This window comes from Bos taurus, chromosome 28, assembly GCF_002263795.3.
Source record: "Bos taurus isolate L1 Dominette 01449 registration number 42190680 breed Hereford chromosome 28, ARS-UCD2.0, whole genome shotgun sequence".
Classification (NCBI taxonomy): Eukaryota; Metazoa; Chordata; class Mammalia; order Artiodactyla; family Bovidae; genus Bos; species Bos taurus.
Window position 1 is genome coordinate 44,618,731 of NC_037355.1, and position 17,876 is coordinate 44,636,606.

At 48.7% G+C, this 17,876-nt stretch overlaps 1 protein-coding gene across 4 annotated transcripts in view; it reads right to left on the reverse strand.

The window, feature by feature from the left end:
- RASSF4 (Ras association domain family member 4) overlaps nucleotides 1–7,592 on the reverse strand; it is a 33,920-nt gene extending 26,328 nt beyond the window's left edge. For 3 of the 4 annotated variants that reach the window (XM_005226560.5, XM_059882485.1, XM_005226559.5), the window contains exon 1: nucleotides 7,512–7,592. The gene's annotated coding sequence lies outside the window, so the exon portion shown is untranslated. 4 annotated transcript variants of the gene reach the window in all.
- Between the last annotated feature and the right edge of the window lie 10,284 nt (nucleotides 7,593–17,876).

A 17,876-nucleotide genomic window follows, 5' to 3' on the forward strand; every position in this document is an offset into this window, starting at 1 on the left:
GAAATAAACCTCTCTGTTTCAGGGATTTGTTACTGCAGGATAATCTAGTTTATTCTAATGCAGTAAATAATTCAATTAAAATGAATATACATGTCAATGTATGGCAAAAACCACTACAATATTGTAAAGTAATTAGCCTCCAATTAAAATAAATAAATTAATTAAAAAATGAATGTGTATATATTTTTTAACTTTCCAGGTCGTGTTAGTGGTAAAGAACCAGGCTGCCAATGCAGGAGACACAAGAGATGCCCAGTTTGATCCCTGGGTTTGGAAGACCCCCTGGAGGAGGGCATGGCAACCCACTCCAGTACTCTTGCCTGGAGAATCCCCATGGACAGAGGAGCCTGGTGGGCTACAGTCCATAGGGCTGCAAAGACTTGGACACGACTGAGCGACTTAGCACTCATGCATATGCATATATATGTAAAGCTTGCAGATACATGACAGTTTATAACACTTCATGCTTTCACTCTCCACAGCCTGCGAGGAATATGCCCATTTTGCTCTATTTAGTAGGGACACTTCTAAGTGGAATTCTCTTCTAAGAGAATTCTCTTCTAAACAGTGATTAGTTATTAATAGAAGATGCTTCTTAAAGTGTTCTGGGCTGGGAGCTGCTAAAAACCCATATAGCTTAAGTTGCATGCTTTTTCCTCTCTGGGTCTTGATTTTTCCATCTGTACAATGAGAATATTGATTTCCATTGAGTTAGAAATTTTCTTAGCTGTGGAACTCTTCATTCAAATGGAATATTTATGCAGATTAGATTAAAGGGGGTGTTCTGGCTGAAGGTGAGGTGGGTGGCGGAGAGCCCCCATCCATGGCTTTGTCCACATGTGTGCTCATTGCTAAGTCGTGTCTGACTCTTCAGGACCTTCATGGACTGTAGCCCACGGGGCTTCTCTGTCCATGGGATTCTCCAGGCATGAATACTGGAGTGGGTTGCCTTGCCCTCCTCCAGGGGATCTTCCATCTCTGGATAATACTGTGCTGCATGACAGAGGAGATGCTCTCCGCACTGGGCTTCTGGAATACACTTTACCCTAGAGAGCCTGCTTATTTAAAGGACACGATTAACAAGCTGAGGGACACCAGCTGGGGTTGGCAGCTCAGAGGGAATCAGGAGCAAAGTGCAGAAGGATCCTAGATGACACAGAACGAAGTGAAAGGAGAAGGTGGCTTGTTGAGTAAACAGCTTCTGTGTCAGGGAAAGAGAATGGAGGACACCATCCCAAGTAAGGGAAGGAGGGATGTGAGGAAGGCTGGCGGAAGCAACAAAGCTGCTTCCAAATTGCTGGGCGAGGCCTGAGCCTTACAGGGCGGGAGCCTCCACCCCAGGGAAAAACCGTCTCTTCTTTGAGAGAACCATAAACTGCTGTGTCCTCTGACATCCATCATGCGTATGGCCTGAAGCCACTCTCATGGTCTCTGATTCTTACATGTCTCATCCCGTGACTCCCAAGTTGGGCACTCCGTCATCTCCTTGCATTCCAGACCTGAGCGCTGGGGTCACTTTAGAATTCCACTCCAAATGCCGATACTGTGTTTGTGCCTCATTTACCCGACTGGAGGTTGAGACAGTTTTCATTCCCAGGGTCTTGTCCAGTTCTCAAGTGAGCTGCACGGGTACCTACGAGGCACCCTACAGATAACGTGAATGAGAGCTTGAGAGAGCGGGGACACAGGCCCAGGAAGAAAGCCAATGGAGATGTCTCTCTGTTTGGAACATGTTCCTGAAACCTCCCCTTAAACACTCGCTGTCCTCATGCATTGGGCAGGAATTAATGAACTCCAATAGAATGTTTTTCTACCTTTTATAAAAAGCATGATCTTATCTTTCAATAAAACCCCAGGAGAAGCCTAATGCACAAACGGGCCGCTCTGGTCGAGGGTGGGGTCGGGGAGAGGGTGGGCTGGCCCCCCGCCCTGGCGCAGTCTGCAAAGTACAGAGTGAGATGCAGCTGGGCAGGCCAAGCCCTGTGGCTCTTTGGAGCCCAGCTTTCTTTGTCCTGGCTGGCTCCCCTCCCCCAGGCCCCAGGGCACACAGATCAGGCTCCACTCTTGCTTCCCTGGCTGGAGGAGGCTCTGTCCCCAATCCAAGGACTCAGGCTGCAGCCCAGGTTCCCTGTCCCCAGAGGAGGGGCCCCAGGGCAGCAAGCCAGCCATGGTTACCTGTCCCAGTGAACAGGCAGGGAATTGTTTTCGCTTTCCACTTCAGTAGCTGCTCTGCCAGCCGTGAGGAGGGGCCGTGAGGACAGTGGGCCGGCTGCCTGCCCTCCCCATTGTCCCTGGTCTTTCGTTTGGAACAAAGGCCACTGGAGGTTTTCAGCTGCCTGGTTTGGACCATCTTTCCTCTTTGGGGTTGTGGAGCCGGTTATCCTGGGAGAAGGCAGATGGCTCTTCAGGCCATCACTATAGCCCACTTCCTATGGGCCAAGGTCTGAAGCAGAAAAAGAAGGCTAATGCAGTGGTGTTTTCCTGAGGCTAAATCCACTGCATCGGAAAGCCTTTGATTTCAAGATGATGTGCTTGCCACAATGCCCCCTCTTTCATAAACTTGTGGCAACAATAGATGGTCATTGTCCTCACTTGGCAGAAGGAAAATGTTATCAGTGTGCAAATTAAAATGTGCTGAGGATGTGTGTGAAATCTGAACGCTTGGTAACCTCTGCTCTTACGTCTTATAAAATTACGAATCTGATGTTCCTCCTTGCGTGAGTGCTCAGTTGTGTCTGACTCTTTGTGACCCCACGGACTGTAGCCTACCAGGTTTCTCTGTCCATGGAGTTTTCCAGCCAAGAATACAGGAGCGGGCAAGCAGGATGAAATTTAAATATGTTAAGGACCATGACACGATGAGCCAAAGAAAAGGGACAGGGCGTGAGGGGCACGGCTGGGAGCCTCTGAGCCCAGGCTACTCAGACCAGAAGGAGGAAGGCGGTTCTCAAGAAAAGAGCAGGTGCTGGGACACTGCCATGCATTCCTGGGAAGCCCGAGGCCCCTGTTCTGCAGCCCAAGGCTACAACTTTCGATCACCAGCCAGGGCCAGCAGGAAGGTGGCAGGGAAAACAATGAACCTTTAAATGGGCCCTCGAGAGCACCTGTTAGCCAGCAAATGGCAGGAAGTTGGCCAAGGAAGAAATTGTAGTGCCTGCTGGTACCAGCTGCCCCTGATAGGGGGTCTGGCCAGACACAGGCCACTCCCAAGCAACAGATTTTTGCCAAGAGAGCCAGCTGTTGGGATGCGGGTGGTGAGCAGGAACACAGCAGCTGCAGCTCCCGTCCCCTTCCACACTGCTATCTTGGCTCTTCCTCTCTCCTCCATCTTCACCCCACCCTGGGCTTGACCACACCCTCCCCACCCCAGCCCTGGTGGCCGGGAAGCCCACGGGGACATTGTGCAGTCCAGCTGGAGTCGGGCAGAGCAGGAGAGGCCACTGCAGAGCCCCTGGCACCTCTCCTCACCACCCTCTCCTGGGTCCATCCTCTGACCCTGGCTCACCTTTACTGTATCCTCTCCTCCCCCAAGTCTTGGCCTTCCACCAGCTCTCTCGCTCAGACCATCCCAACACCCAGTCCTCCATGACACCATTGACCTTCCTCTGAAGAGCCGAGCCCTCTGCACTTAGGCAGCCTGGCCCTTCTCATAAGCTTTTTGACAGCTCCCACTTAGAGGTGGTGCTACACCCGGACTCCTGCAGCCAGATCTCCGGTTTCTGTCCTTGATTTCAAAACATGGCAACCTGGGGCAAGAAAGCACTTCCAATCCTCCTGCTCCCTCTCACATATATGTACTCCCTGGCCAAAGTCCTTACATACACCTCTTCCTCCTCAAACTGGACCCGCCCCTTGCCTATGGAAGAAGAAATCTAAGGAAACAGGAAGGCTTCCCAGGTGGCATTAGTGGTTAAGAACCTGCCTGCCAATGCAGGAGACATGAGAATTCAATCCCTAGGGAGGGAAGATCCCCTGAAGGAGGAAGCAGGAAATGGCAGCCCACTCTAGTATTCTAGCCTGGAGAATCCCATGGACAGAGGAGCCTGGTGGGCTACAGTCCATATCATCACAAAGGGTCAGACACGACTGAGCACACACTCATAGAAACAGGAATCCTTGCAGCCGTGCTTTTTGGGCCAAATAGCTACTCAGAATGATCACTGACCAATATCCCTCTGGCCTGGGGTTAGAGGGGCAGGCCCTCCTATTATTAAGTGCCAAGTGCTGTGGGGCAGCACTGACGCTCTCTATTGCTGCCCCCACCCCCTGCTCCCTGACGCGCCCTCCCGCCCCAGCCAGCGCTACCCACTGCACCACACCTGCGTACCGCATGCAGCTGCTGAAGGCGGCTTCCTGCAAGACTCGGTTCAGCTCAGAACCATGGGTCATGGATCCCTTTGGAGTCTCTTGAAAGCTTAACACACTCTCTCCAGAAAAATGCCTGTGTGCGCGTGAGTGTGCACACATGCACACATGAGATCTGCATACCATTGCAGGGGATCGGTAAACCCTTATCCATGTGCCCCGGGATCCCTAGGTCCAGGTTAAGAACTTCTGCTGAATGCGTCGCAATAAGAAAGAGGAGGCAAGGGGGCGTCCCAGAGAGAAGGCAGGTGTGAGCTTTGCTCGGGCATTGGCTGATGATTTCAGCATGCTGCTGCATCTCTTGGGCCTCAGCTTAGCCAGGATTGTAGCCAGGCAGCTGGACAAGAGTGTCTTTAGGTCTCTTTCCAGCTCTGCAGCTATGGGGCTGTATGACACCTTCACTTCTACCCTCCAAGGTCAGGCAAGGCTGTTGTTGTTCTTGTTGGGTCACTAAAGTTGTGTTCAACTCTTTTGTGAACTCATAGATTATAGCCCACCATGCTCCTCTGTCCATGGGATTTCCCAGGCAAGAACACTGGACTGGGTTGCCATTTCCTCCTCCAGGGATTTTCCCAACCTAGGGATCGAACCTGCGTCTCTAACACCACAGGCATATTCTTTACCACTGAGCCACCTGGGAAGCCCAAGGAAAGGGGAAGGGGCTCCAAATCTCTTTCAGCAGTGCATCCTGGGGAAGGAGGTCAGAAGCCAAAAACAGGAGGGAGCCGAATGCAAGTTCCCCTTTAACAGGAGTGAGAAATCTGCCGAAGCTTCGGAAAGTGCAGCCGCTTCCCATTTGATTTTGATTTACTTTAAAACAACTTGAAAATGTTTTCTTCAGTGTACTCTGTGGCAGGGTAACCACCAGCCTTTGCAAGAATCTGGATTTAGAGCTCTGCTCTGGGATTCTGATGCTGAAGCTGAAACTCCAATACTTTGGCCACCTGATGCGAAGAACTGACTCATTTGAAAAGACCCTGATGCTGGGAATGACTGAAGGCGGGAGGAGAAGGGGACGACAGAGGATGAGATGGTTGGATGTCATCACTGACTCAATGGACATGAGTTTGAGTAAGCTCTGGGAGTTGGTGATGGACAGGGAGGCCTGGCATGCTGCGGTCCATGGGGTCACAAAGAGTCGAACATGACTGAATGACTGAACTGAACTGAACTGGGATTCTGTAGCTGTGTGACCTTAGGCAAATCCCTTTCCTTCTCTGACCTTCAGATTCCTCAGTTGAATCACTGACTGCTGTGAAGGTGAGTGAGGGAACAGGTAAGATGGGCTTCACCCATGATAAACAAAAGTTCCCAGCAGAAGTCTGAATGGAGTCCAGGGCTCCAGAGGGACAGTGAGGCTCTGATACAGGAATATGGTACTCAGAGAGGATGACGGTCCTTAGCAGGAGCGTCTATGAGCCATGGTATTTGGCTGAACTCACTCGCAAAACCAGGGCCCAGTCCAGAGTGTGTTCTGTAGCTCCCATAGTCAGAGCCTCCCCTTTGAGCCTCTGCATTTATAGAACCTGAACTATAACACATGCCTGAGTTCTGTTCATATTCTGTTGTTACGGGTCATTGTCCAGCTGACCCTGACCCAGGGGGACTCTGGACCTTTGCTCCATTCTCCAGGCCACCCGCTGGAGTCTCCTGGTGGAAATACATGGCTCCACCCATCTTACTCCCTAATCCCCCACCCCCTCCCCTCCCCTCATCCCCCCCCACCCCCACCCTTGCTTTCACACTGACACTTTAATCTGTGGTCTCAATCTCACTTTCCCTGCAAAGTCTTGAACCACCAGCACTACGCACAGAGGGGATAATGACAAAAACTAATGAAAATGTACTGACAGCAGTGAAACACGACCCGTAACAGCTTCTGGCCAGCAATTTTTTGACCTAGGGCTAAGGCATTCATATTCTCTTTCTTCCTTCCCCTTCCTCCCCTCTCCCTCCCATCCGTCACCCCCTCCTTAGCACCTCCCACCCTGCTGGCAGCAGCTCAGGAATTACTCCAGGGAGTTGGAGGCAGGCAGATCGGCATTTTAGTTGTTGTTATTGTTTACTCATGGCTTCTGCCAACAAATCTTGATTGTGCCGTGAGCAGTTAAAGAACAGAGAAGCCTGTGAGGGTCCTTCTTGCAAGTGTAAGTGCACGGCTTTGGAGTCCAACTCGCTGTTCAGTCACTAAGTCATGTCCCACTCTGCAGCCCATGGACTGCAGCGTGCCAGACTGCCCTGTCCTTCCCCATTTCTGGGCACAAATTCCAGACTCCCAGCCCTCACCTGTTATGACCGTACTTAATTCCTCTGTGAAGTGGGTTATTAGAGCTTTTTCAGTGTTTTAAGCAAACACTGTCACTGGCCTAGGACTAACCCTGGTGCGAGAGGTCACACACAGCCCTCCCCCAGGGCTGCGACAGATTAATAAAAAAAAGGCATCTGTCCAGAGTGGGAAGTGCGGGACAGTCAGGAGCACGGTGCAAACAGGGTGCTGAAGTCATTGGGGGAAATGAAAGAAATCTGGCATAATAAGCCCTGGCTAAAAATTCTGACCCTATCCCTGACTCATCCGGGTAAAACCAGACAACTCTGTAACTTTTCAAGCTTCAGTTTTCTCATCTGAAGATGAGGACACTGAAAGTATCAAGGCTGTGGGAAGTGTGAGAGACATATTGTGCTAAAACTCTTAGCACAGGTCTGACAACAAGGCAAATCCTCTGTAAATAGCGATTGTGAGGCCCTACTGCTGCTATTATCTCGGTGTTCGTGGTCTTCCATTCATGAAATCTGAGGGTTGTGGCTGAGGCACTTCCAGCCTCTCCCCACAATTCTAAGATCAATGCTGCCAGGATATTGGCCAAGATGAAACAAGGTGGGCAAAGGTGTAGCCGGCGGCCGCGCACGCACCTGCTTCGCTCAGGTTCTAGCTCCTTAAGTGTCCTCTCATTGGAGCAGGTGCCTGGCGCAGTGCCCACTCTCAGCGTTGGGCCAGAGGCCCAGAAAGTGCCAGGCTGGCAGAGGGAGGGGACTTAGCACGAAGCAGCCACAAGTGCCTAGACTCCAGAGCCCCTGGCTGGGGAAGGTCCTGGGCTCGCGCGGTGGAGGGAGGTCGGAGTTCCGCGGACGCCCCATGCATCACTCACCGACCACTCATCGCGCAGTGCAGAACCGGCTGCCGGTGCCTTGCCCTCGCAGTCACCCGAGATGCCTCCGCAGCGCCTACTGCCCGTCTTCCAGGACTTGGAGCGTCAGGCCCGCCCCTCCCCGCCCCTCGCCTCGCTCCGGCCAATGGCACAGCCCCGTTACTCCCTTTCCGCCCCGCCCCCAGGCTCTTCCCGCCCCTCCCCGCCTCTCGCCCAGCTCTGGCCAATGGCATCACGTCACCTTGACGGACCCGCCTAGCCTCTGGCACACCCGGGAAGGTAGGGGAGGTGCCGAGGGGACTCGGGGAAGGTTTGGGGCATCGGCTGTGTGGGCTGTCCCGGGACCACCCCGAGGGCGCCTTAGGAAGACTCAAGAAGGAAGCAGCCCCGACTGGGTCGGCAGGATCAAGCATGCGGGCCAAGGTCAGGAACCCTGCTGGAATAGACACTCGGGTTTCCAACAAAGGTCGCTGTGCAAGCCCCGCAATTCCTAGTGTGCCTGTCATGAGAGAGGAGGTTATCAGTAGAACCCGAACGATGTTAGCTTTTGCTCAAGGGCCACCCGTCTGTAGTTCGGCTGCAGGGTTGGCGTTGCCTCTCAGAGCTTCACCGCCTTTAAGAAATCAGATCCTCAGATGATGAAGAGGAGACAACTTCTCTGCCAGTTACCCCGCCTGCTGCAGGAGAATTTATCTGCGCGGGGGCAGAGTGACCACGGCCTTTTGGGGAACTCGAATAGTTCAGTAATTCTGGGGTGTGGGGGTGGAAGGGATGGAGAAGGGGTTGACAAAAACAATTCCGATTTCTGTTTCATACCTCCATCCCAACCCTGACCTTGGGACTTCCCCTTCCCTCCCCCCAGCATGAATCATTTTACTTTCTTCTCAATCTGTGGTTCCTAATATTTTTAGAGTCATATGGCCAGTTTAGAATGTGATATGGACCTTTTAGAAAAATGCAGGTTCCCACATAGGCAAAAATCAGCCTGGGATTTGAGTCTATGAGCCTCTGGACCCCATTTGAGGGAGGCTGTACTAATCCTTGTTGTTAGGGCTGCTGGATATGGGGTAAAGAGATTGGGCTCTACCATCGACTTCCTGCATAACCTCGCCCTGTTGCAATGGCTCTGGGCTTCAGTTCCCCCATCTGTAAAAATCAGGGAGCTAAAGACGACCAGGCCAAGGATCTTTCAGCTCTGTCTTTGCACGATTTCATGAAGAGTAGCCCATCCTCTGCCAATTCAGGACACCCCTGTGGTCAGGGACCTCTGATCCTGCAGAGCCCAAAGGTCTGATCACCAAAGCTGAGGACAATAATTGGGTGCTTCAGAAGTAGTTTTTTTTAAAAAAAATCTTTTCAAACAGTAAGTAAAATTCAACGTAGCCCTCAACCTCTGAGCATTCATTCATGCCCAATAGGATAAGTGGACAGAGCACCTAGGTAAAATACAATTTCCCTGGGGCTTTCCAGCACTTGCGAGTGCTGATCAAGCTGACGCTATCTTCAGGGCCAGGACTGGAGTGATGACTGGTTTTAAGGAACAGCTTGATGTGTCCTTCACTCCCACTGTGTGCCAGGCACTCTCTATGGGCCTTACCGTGGGGATCCCACCCAACTCCTGCAACCTCCCTGGGAGTGGTTGTTACTAACCACGTTTTACATAGAACACAAGGGTCCATCCTCAAGGAGCTTCAGAAGGACAGTCACCTTTTCCCTCAGTGCTCACCAGTGCCGTCTGTATCTGGCCCCCAGATCACTCATGGTGGGTGTTGTGTAGACTCTTAGGTGCCAACCCAGTACCCACTCTCTGCTTTGGAAAAAAGAAAGAGGAGAAGAAAGGAAAAGAAAGGAAAATTCATGCAGCCACTATGGAGAACGGTAAGGAGGTTTGTCAAAAAACTAAAAATAGAGTTGCCATATGATCCAGCAATCCCACTCCTTGGCATATCAAAAAGATACATGGACCCCAGTGTTCATAGCAGCACCATTTACAATAGCCAAGACTTGGAAACAGCCTAAACATCATTGACGGATGGATAGACAAAGAAGATGTGGTAAATACATACAATGGAATATTGGAAAAGAATGAAATAATGCCATTTGCAGTTACATGGGTGGACCTAGAGATTATCATACTAAGAGATATAAATCAGAAAGAGAAAGGCAGATGTCCTATGATATCACTTATATGTAGAATCCAAACGGTGACGCAAATGAACTTATCTGCTAAACAGAAACAGACCCACAGACGTAGAGAACAGGCTTGTGCTTGCCAAAGGGGAAGGGGGATAGGGGAGGGATAAACTGGGAGTCTGGGATTAGCAGCTACACAACTACTCTATCCTGCATAACATCAAAGTCCTGCTGTGGAGCACAGAGAACTACATCCAATATCCGGTGACAAGCCATAGTGGAGAAGGACAAGAAAAAGGAATATGACTGAATCACGTTGCTGTAAGCCAGGAACTAACACAACATCGTGAGTCAACAGTGCTTCAAAAAGAGTCGAGAGGCAGACAGAGCGAGAGGAGAGAGAGCAGGGGTGAGCGACGTGTTTGGGGCAGCAGTGTCCCGCTCCCTAGTACTGGTCGTGACCATTTGTGTTTTTCATGCTGTACTTACAGCTGAACAGTGTGCCATGAAATTAAGTTAGTACGCGATTTGACTAGTGTTTAAAAATAGAAAGTATCAATGCATAGCACACAGTCAATGAAAGCTGTGTCTTACAAAGTTTGTTCACCTTGTGATTCATTTCGGTGTGTTAGGCTGTTCTATAAAATACATTTCTCACTGTGGGCCTCAGTAAAAAAGGTTGAAAGTTACTAAGTCAGTCTCGACAACCTTTTACGTAGTTTCCTCAGCTCCCTTTGAAGCTATAAGTGGTCATGTGACCCACTTTTGGGCTAAGAGATAGGGAAAACTGCTGGAGGGTGAAGACAACTTTTGCTTCCGTGACAGAAGGAGCAGATAGATTCCTCTTTTCCCTGCCCTTCTGTCTCAAATGTGGATAATGTGTAATGTCTGGAACATTAGCAACCATTTTGAGGTTATGATACAACATGCCCACATACTAAAGCTGCTGCAGCACAAAGAGAAAAGGAGTCTGGGCCTTTAGCAACATTACGGAGTTGCTGTGCAATGCCTTCACTGCTGCCTCTAGACTTCCAGGAGGATTCTTTTCTTTCTGAGCCACCAGGAAAGGCCCCCAGATAAACTACTATTTGTTTAAGCCCCAGGTTGGCAAGTCTTTTCTGTAAAGGGCCAGATATTCAATATTTTAGGCTTTGTGGGCTAAGTGATCTCTGTCACAACTACTTAATTCTGCTGTCGTGGTTTGGAAGTATCCATAGATAGCAGGCAAATCCAAGGACATTGGTGAAGTTCCAGTAAAACTGTTAACAAAACAGAAGGCAGGCCACATGTGGCCCCTGGGCTGTGGTTTGCTCACTTTCCCTGGATGACCGTGCCCTTTTTATTGCGTCTCTGACCTCGTCTCCTTCCACTTCCCCTCCCTGTCTCTGTTCTCCTTCCCACACACCAGGCCCACTCCCACCTCGTGGAGTTGCCCTTGCTGTTCCCGCAGCCTGGCAGGCTCTTCTCCCACGTATCTGCAGGACTCGCTCCTTCGCCTCCTTCAGGTCTTACACACAGCTGCTCCTCTCTGCAGTTTTCCCTTGCCCACTGTCCAGAAGGCCAGTCCCTGGCCTGCACACACTACTCTCTGGCATGCTGTGCATTTCATGTCTTTATCAGGAGATCCTTGAGAGGGAGATCTTATCTGTTTCCTTAGATGCTAACTCTGCCTGTAATGTGAAGGTGTTTAATCAACATTTGGTATAGGATTGATTTTTTTTTTCCTGACTGTCAAATTCAGGTAAGAAAACAGACATAAGGAGGCTCATTACCCCATCCAAGGGGACAGAGTGAGTAAAGTCGTAGAATCTGAGTCTGCCTCCTAATTGCCCTGATGGTCGTATTTGTGCCCCCAGAGAATGAGAGTAGAATAATATCTGCCTCTGTAGGGGGCTTCCCTGATGACTCAGTGGGTGAAGAAACTGAGCGAATAAGCATGTACCTCTTCTGGAAGATTGGGCTCAGGGAAGCAGGGGCCACAGAATTTTCTGGAAGACTTCTTCCCCCAGGGAGTTGTCCCAATAAAGGGGGCCTTTGGGAGTCAATAAGGAAATAGGGCATTATCCTGTTATCTTGGGCAGTCTCATTTTTTATAGCATTCCTGCTTCAGAAAATCGTTAGGGAAAAAAACCTTTATTTTGTGAACAGTCCAGACTGACTTGTAAGATCCATAAAGTGTTGGAGGGAAGCACTCACAACCCAACATTTTTAGCCAAGAAGGAGCCACAGAGAATAAACTTACATTTGACTTGTAAGTGTGGAAACATAAAGGAGCCCAAGTCTGATCAAACACATGTGATTTCTTGCATCAGATAAAGCTGCTCCTGGGGCACTGCACTCTGCTTGGCTTTCCTTGAAGCTTCTTGGCACCATTCCAAGAAGGCGGAGAAATTACCTTCTTCCCTCTGGTGTTTTGAGAGGCAAGTCATGAAAATGCCTGGGTATAATCACATGCTGTTAAGATTCAGTTTAGATTTCTCTGAGTCTTGAAAGAAAATATACATATATTTTAACATAAATATTAACAATGAAGATGATTGTCAAGGCCATTCTTTTAAAACAGTAAAGTGGAGTTTGAATTAAAATTACTGGGTAATTTCCTAAGGCTTTTTGTGGGTGACTTTGTATGATTTTTCCCTTTTACATTCTCTGACAGAAGATTCTGGACAAGTGAGTTTTTAAAGCAAGTTTTCAAAAATTCTGCAGATTTTGAATGCATATCTTTGGAAAACAACTGGATGATTGTACTTGATTGAGATCAGTAAGATCTAGTTTCAAGTAGATTTTCTTTACTTTAGTGGGTTCTGTTTCATTGAACCCATTAGCAGGATGATTCCACTTACTGAATACTTCTTGTACTATTCCGTTGGTCGAATCCTTGAGTAGCAACGTCATCCCATTAATGTGCAACAGGATTTGCCAGTTTTCAGACAATGTCTCAGATAATTTGTATACCATCTACATTTCTTTCCTATATGAAATAGTTTTCATTAACTCCATTTGTTAGCATATGAGTAATAACTTCAGGTTAATATATGAAACTCTGCAACCCATTCCAGAGGCAGGCTGAGAATGAGAATATATTCTACAGATGGACGTGAATTTCATTGATTTTGCCATGTGAGAGCCTTCTTTCTCCTTAAATGGGCACACACACTTAACATATTATTTGTCCTTTAAGTTAGGCTTTGGAAAAACATCCCATGCTACAGATCTAGTAAGTGTTAGACACTGGGTTTCTTAGAAGGATGAGAGTTTGCTTTAAAAGGTGATATATTAATTGCTCAAGATTGCTGCTGAAATTTCCTTTGGGGAAAAATAACTGCTTAGCTCAAGCCCTTTCTCCATTTGGCCCCAAGAAGAGGATGTAAATGTACCCAGAACCGCTCGAAAAACATATGTGAGGACAAGGATGGCATGAACATCTCTAGGCAGAGAGCATACTCAGGTCTGGTTGGCTGATCAGTTACGACCTTTCTCTTCACACTCTCCTCCCTCTCTTCCTGACACTGGACATGCAGACTTTTTTTTTTTTGGTTCATCCAACAGTACAAATCAGAAAGTTAGGGAAGGGACATCTCTCCACGTGTTCTTGGATTCTCCCTGCCTCCCCATGCCTCCCCCAGACCTGTGTCACCTCCCCACTCACCCACATCTCATACGTTCTTCCACCGTCTACGTGCCTCTGGAGGATGCTGACAATATGGGGTTGCTATAAAGCTGATTATTATGAATGGATATTGTAATGATCAGGAGTTAATAAGATCTTAACAATAGGATGAAAATAACTTGCAAAGCAAAACTCCTAGACAAACTGCATTTTCATTGTAACTATAATTTTAATAATAGAAAATGACTTGAAGTTGTTTAATATTTTGATTCATTTAACAAAAAGCAAGACTGTTTACTGAACACAATGGCTGGACATGACAGAGTATAAGGGCAGGAGGATTTACCAGACAATGCGTTTCAAAGGAGAACGTCTTAATTAAGGATTTCCCTCCACAGAGAGTCTGTGTTGCTTGGGAGCCAGCATCTCTATGAATAACAAAATACTGACTGATACTCAAGGCTGAGAACTAAGGAGTGTCAGGACCTTCCCTCAAGCCAGGATATTAAGCAGCCAAAGGAAGCCGAGATCTTCCAGATGAAAAATAGAGCATTTGACAAACAAGGGCCGTTTGTCCAGCTCCTGGGCTGTGAATTTCAAAGGGATCCTCCTCAGGCACTTTGGGGAGACTCCCCGGCAGAGAGAATGTGGCTGCTTCTGTGTCTGGAGGGAAGAGTGGCCTCGGCTACCTTGTCTTCTAAGCACGCAGCTTCCCGAGGAATGGAAAACATCCCCAGCGGGGAAGGGGCAAGTTGGCCAGACTTGACCTGTTAACCCTGGGTTTAAAAAGATGTTTCAGCTGAATTGACCTTACCTCTGAACCTGCTATCAAAGCCACCTCTGTTTCGCCTCTGGTGTGACAGAGCTGCCCATTCCCAAGCTTCCTTCTCAAACTTTGTAAACTAAGGAGCTGACTGTTTAAGAAAGGATGTGTGTGTGTGTTAGTTGCTCACTCGTGTCGACTCTTTGCGACCCCATGGACGGTAGCCCCCAGATACTAGAGTGGATTGCCATTCCCTTCTCCAGAGGATCTTCCCGACCCAGGGATTGAACCCATGTCTCCTGCACTGCAAGCAGATTCTTTACCATCTGAGCCACCAGGGAAGCCCTTAAGAAAAGACAGCACTGCATAATTACTAAACTTCTTAAATTGTGTGTCCATTGGAAATTGTTTCTTTTTTTTTTTTTCACTTTGAAAACGCTCCCTCATTGTAATAATTAAGATGTCAACCTAACACCTGGGACAGAATTAGAATGATTGTGTAATAGAGTTCTCAGGAGAAACACAGATAGGAAATTATATTATCTTATCTTATATTATATTATTATATTATGTATCCTATTGTGATAGGTGGATAGAGATTTATTTATTATTGAAATTAGCTCATTTGACAGTTCCAATAAGTAATTCCTGGGGGCTGACAGGTCCAAAATCTTTTGTGCAGGCCAACTGGCTAGAGATTCATGTAAGAGTTGATGTAGCAGTCTCGAGTCTAAAATCTGCAACCAGCAGTCTGGAAACTCAGGATTTTCGTGCTACAGTCGAAGCAGAATCGTCTCTTCCTCAGGAAACTTCAGTCATTGCTCTTAAGGCATCCTTAAGGCCTTAAGATTGGCTGTGTGTGCTTGTGTGTGAGTGTGTGTTGCTCAGTCGTGTCCGACTCTTTGCAACCCCATGGACTGTAGCCCTTCAAGCTCCTCTGTCCATGGAATTCTCTAGGTCAGAATACTGGAGTGGGTAGCCATTCCCTTCTCCAGGGGATCTTCCTGACCCAGGGACGGAACCCTAGTCTCCTGCATTGCAGGCAGATTCTTTATCGCCTGAGCTACCAGGGAAGCCTCAAGATTGAATGAGACCCTACTCAGAGTCTACTGATGTAAATGTTAATCACATCTTAAAAAAAAATACCTTCACAGCAGCATCTAGACTGGTGTTTGATCAGACAGCTGGCACCATGGCTTAGCCAAGTGGACACAGAAAATGAATCATGCCCCTCTCAGAACAGGCTCCGTGGCCAGGTGCGGCCTGGTGCTCGGAATTTCAAGACACTCTGAAATATGGCAGTGCCTCCTTTCCCAGCGATTCCCCGTTTTACTGTGCCTCTATAATCTGGGGCAATTTTTGAAGAACTTTTGCCTCTCCATTGGCCTACGAAGTCTAACTGAGGGGTTGGCTGCTACTGCTAAGTCACTTCAGTCGTGTCTGACTCTGTGCGACCCCATAGACGGCAGCCCACCAGGCTTCCCCGTCCCTGGGATTCTCCAGGCAAGAACACTGCAGAGGGTTACCATTTCCCTCTCCAATGCATGAAAGTGAAAAGTGAAAGTGAAGTCGTTCAGTTGTGTCCGACTCTTCGCGACCCCATGGACTGCAGCCCACCAGGCTCCTCCGTCCATGGGAGGAGTTGGCTAGATAGTAAGTATTTTCTCATTTGTGGCCTGTGCCCTCTCTCTTGCCACTTCTCAAGCAGAAGCAGTCACAGATGACCTGTAAATGGATGGTATGGCTGTGTTCTGATAAAACTTTATTTACCAAAACAGGACGAGGGCCCAGTTTGGTCCGTGAGTAAAGAGAGAGGTGGGGTTGAGATAGGACACTCTCCTTATGCAAAACCTAGCAAAGGGTGTGGGCAAGTTACACTCTAGCATGGGAAGCTTTCATCTGTAAGGAACAAAAACCCTAAACAAAGGGGATTTCATCATCTTACACCGGAAAAAGCCCCAGGGATGGGGGTTGCACTGTTGTTTAAGTCGGGGTCTCAGAGACCTTTTCAAGGACCCGGGTTCTTTCCATCTCTGCACCCACCCTCACACTTTTTGTTCCCCCTTACACTCGGAAACGGTTCTTATATTTCTCAGCAGTCATGACCACATTGAATGGAAGGAGAGGAAGGGAGTGATCGCTTGAGGCTCATGAGAGTAGCAAGGAAACCTTTCTGAGAAGGTATTGGGACACCCCTGCCACCTCTCACCTCTCGTTGTCCAGGAGTGGGATATGGGCGCCCTGCAGAGGACGGATCCAGGTGACGGGACCCAAGTGACCCAGCATGTGACTGGCAGAGGGGAGGAGGGTAGATCAGCTATGAAAACTCAGGCTCTACCAGCAAGCGAGGGATCAACAGTGCCCCTGGAAAGAAGTCCGTCCATGCCTGCGGTGACTGCAGAGTCACAGCAGACAAGGAGAGCCCATTGTGGGGGCAAAGTCACTGCACTGGGGTGAGTGAACTGGGTCTGAAGCGAGAAGGGAGGACAACAGCTGGAGAGAAGTTGAGGAGAGCAGGGTCCACTGTGGAGCACCCGGGAGGTGGGGAGGAAGCTCTCATAATGGGGAAAGGACCCCGGCTAGAGAAAAGTGGCCTGGCTGTGAGCACAGGCAGCTGCCCAAACCTGAGAAATGGGAAGAGCGGCCCTGGGGTCCTGAGGCTTCAAAGACTCCCACCAGCAACTGGGGGTCTTTGGCCATGGGCTCAGGGCTCAAGGGAATAAAGAGGCCTTTGGGAGGCGGTGCTGGTTGGCCTCGCTCTGCTACCTGTTTTTATAAACCCTAGAGACTGGAACACAGCGAGTTCAGGTCAGTCACTCAGTCATGTCTGACTCTTTGCAACCCTGTGGACTGAAGCACGCCAGGCCTCCCTGTCCATCACCAACTCTTGGAGCTTTCTCAAGCTCATGTCCATAGAGTCAGTGATGCCATCCAACCATTTCATCCTCTGTCGTCCCCTTCTCCTCCCGGCTTCAATCTTTTCCATCATCAAGGTCTTTTCCAATGAGTCAGTTCTTCACATCAGGTGGCCAAAGTATTGGAGCTTCAGCTTCAGTCCTTCCAATGAATATTGAGGACTGATTTCCTTTAGGATGGACTGGTTGGATCTCCTTGCAGTCCAAGGGACTCTTAAGAGTCTTCTCCAACACTACAGTTCAAAGCATCAATTCTTTGGTGCTCAGCTTTCTTTATAGTCCAACTCTCACATCCATACATGACTACTGGAAAAACTATAGCTTTGACTAGATGGAACTTTGTTGGCAAAGTAATGTCTCTGCTTTTTAATATGCTGTCTAGGTTGGTCATAACTTTCCTTCCAAGGAGCAATTGTCTTTTAATTTCATGGCTGCAGTCACCATCTGCAGTGATTTTGGAGCCCAAGAAAATAAAATCTCTCACTATTTCCATTGTTTCCCCATCTATTTGCCATGAAGTGATGGGACCAGATGCCATGATCTTCGTTTTCTGAATGTTGAGTTTTAAGCCAACTTTTTCACTCTCCTCTTTCACTTTCATCAAGAGGCTCTTGAGTTCTTCTTCACTTTCTGCCATAAGGGTGGTGTCATCTGTGTATCTGAGGTTATTGATATTTCTCCTGGCAATCTTGATTCCAGCTTGTGCTTCATCCAGCCCAGCATTTCTCATGATGTACTCTGCTGCTGCTAAGTCATGTCCAACTCTGTGTGACCCCATAGATGGCAGTCCACCAGGCTCTCGTCCCTTGGATTTTCCAGTCAAGAATACTCTAGTGGGTTGCCATTTCCTTCGTCAGTGCATTAAAGTGAAAAGTGAAAGTGAAGTTGCTCAGTCGTGTCCGACTCTTTGCGACCCCATGGACTGTAGCCTACCAGGCTCCTCT